Source organism: Corylus avellana, chromosome ca5 (genome assembly GCF_901000735.1).
Source record: "Corylus avellana chromosome ca5, CavTom2PMs-1.0".
In the NCBI taxonomy this organism is placed as follows: domain Eukaryota; kingdom Viridiplantae; phylum Streptophyta; class Magnoliopsida; order Fagales; family Betulaceae; genus Corylus; species Corylus avellana.
The window spans coordinates 10,252,641-10,255,757 of record NC_081545.1 but is presented as its reverse complement, the minus strand read 5'-3'; positions in this window follow the sequence as shown (position 1 = coordinate 10,255,757).

The window sequence follows — 3,117 nt, the reverse complement described above, 5'->3', positions numbered from 1 at the left end:
GTCGTGAAAAAATTCACAAAATATATAGGGGGGAGGAAAAAAAAAATTTTAAAAATAACCAATTTTTCTGACGTGTCTTTTTATGTCACGTCAGAAATTCCTGATGTGTCAGATACCATGACACGTCAGGAATTCCTGACATGTAATTTTCTGACACGTCAGAAAATTCTGACGTGTCAAAAAAGACACGCCAGAAAGGAAAATGCTAGAATGCAATCAATTCCCCATAATTTCCCCATAAATGCTGAGGTGGCAAGTTCACTTATAATATTTTATTATTTATTTTTTAAATAAATTAAAATCAAAATAAAAATAAAGAAAAGTTAATAAAAAAACTTAAAAAACTAAAAGGGGTGGCCGAAGCCACCCCCATGGCCATTGGGGGTGGATCGGCCACCCCCTAGGGCAAAAAAAAATTAAAGTTTTTTTTCAAAAAATGGGTTTGGCCCTTGGGGATGACCAATCCACCCCCAAGGGCAATGCGGTGGCTTATGCCACCCCTATGCTATTCTGGGGTTCTGCCACCCTTATGCTATTCTGGGGTGGCCGGCCATCCCATAGGCCACCCCTTTTATTTTTTTAAGTTTTTTTATTAACTTTTTTTTTAATTTATTTAAAAAATAAATAACAAGATATTATAAGTGGGCTTGCCACCTCAGCATTTGATGGGGAAATTGTGGGGAATTTATTGCATTCTAGCATTTCCCCGCTAGAAATTTTCTAACGTGTCAAGAATGACACATCAAAAAATATTTTGACGTGTCAAAAAATGACACGTCAGAAAATATTCTGACGTCTCAAAATTACACGTCAGAAAAGTTTTTGACGTGTCAAGAATGACATGTCAGAAAAAAATTTTGACGTGTTAAATCCAACACATCAGATTTTCTGACGTGTTGGATCTAACACGTCAGAAATTTCTGACACCCACAATTGTAACGCCTGAAACACGTCAAAACCGACCCGTCAGGAAGATTTTCTGACGTGCAGACCACCTGACACGTCAGAAATCGTAAGTCAGCAAAAAGAGTGTTTTTTTGTAGTGATATGATTTATCATCAATTGATCATGTGATATAATCATATAAATTATAATGATAATATATTAATACTTCAATTGTAATTATAAGTAGTAACACATTGTTTAATTTAATAGCAATTACTTACTTATCATATATTAAAATTGGAACTAAGTCTATAGTACTTAATTGTTGTACTAGTATGGATTTGTATACTTATGACTTATGTCATATTATATGTGTATAATTTGTTATTATATAATGATCAATTGATCATGTGATATAATCATATAAATTATAGTGATAATACATTAATACTTAAATTATGATTTAACTCTTCATAAACAAATTGTGATTTAATGATCAATTGATCATGTTATAAGTATAAATATTATTATTATTATTATTATTATTATATAAAAGGCGGTTAGCGGGCCGCCCGCCTTTTCACCCCTACATAAAATGAACATAAATACTTTCGAAACACCAAAAAAAATTAGCATTGAACTTTATGTGATGATTGATTTGATTGCGTTAAGTGTTTAGTGAAAAATTTTGTTTTATTTTGTATTCATAAACCTTATGTAATGATTGATCATACGATTCATATTAATAATATCATCATTTTTTTGTTTCTTAAGTTGTCATTAACTTATCAACAATATCATCTCATGCTATCAATTCCAAATTTCCAACGACAATGTGAATACTTAATTTGTGACTATAGGAGTAATAGGACATTACATGCATTGTTAATTTGTTATTGTCAATTGTAAATTTTTAATGCTAATCATTTCATTTGGGATTATTCTAACCACATTGTCATTGTATATGATATGAATTATATGAATCGATATGATTATATTAATATATGATTAAGTATCATGATTTTCTTTTAATCATATGATTAATAATTCAAATTGTCTATTCAAGTTTCAACTATCATTAATTATTTGATCATTTAACATACTTAGTGGTTAGGTCATTTGAAATATAACCATATGATTAACTTTTATCATTCAATTATATATTATATAGATACTTATAATCATAGATATAATTATATATTGTATACAAATTAATTATTGTTACTTAATAAGTTTTTTGAGAAATACTTAATAATTAATATACATGGACTATTGTTAATTTGTTACTTAATAAATACTAAGTAATATACTATATAAGTTACTTCTATTAAATTAATATATATATATATATATATATATATATACGAGTCGCGCACAGGTCGAGCTTTATCGGGCCGAGCCCGAGTGGATTCTCAGATAGCTTTGTTCGTTTACAGTCCTAGGCGAGAGGCAAATGGAGCAGCTCACCGTATTGCGAAGGAAACACTACCTCTCACGGGGAACATGTTCTTCTTGAGGAAGTACTCCAATGTATTTGTGATATTAATTCTGTTGAGTGATGTGCTCAGGATGTTACATTAATAAAATTTATGCTAGCGTCATTTAAAAAAATAAATAAATAAAATTCTACATTTTCTCCATTTGAATGAATAATCAAATGTTTGATCATTATTTTCTTCCACACAAACATAATGAAATGCCACATTATTAAATAAATTCATTGGCATCTGAATTAGCTAGTGCCAAGTTGAACATATACACATAAAATACATTTATGGGAGTTTACTTTTAGGTTCTCTAATAGGCTGCTTGGCTGCATGTTTAGCATAAAACACAAATACCACGACCAAAAGTGCCGCCACAATTAAGTTGACCAATTTCTTCGGCTTCTTCAGCTCCATCGCCAAACTATAAACCCATTGCGTATAACCCTCTTGCTCATCATTTTCAGTTATTGGTCGTTTCTCCTTCTTCCCTGCATCCCCATGAGTTTTCTGCTTCTCACTTGCGCCTGCAACTTTTCCGGCTTTCTCCGACGAACGAATCGTTTCTTTCTCTGCTTCAGGCGATGATGTGCTCTGCTTCTTATTTGCATGGTCGCTTGGTAATTCCTTCTCCATCTCCGGTACCGGCGTCTTTCGGGAATCCTTCTTCGCCTCGCTAATTTCGTTACCTTTTGCTTGTGCGGTGGTTTTCCCCTCTGTTTGTTTATCCGCATTGGCCGGCAACTTT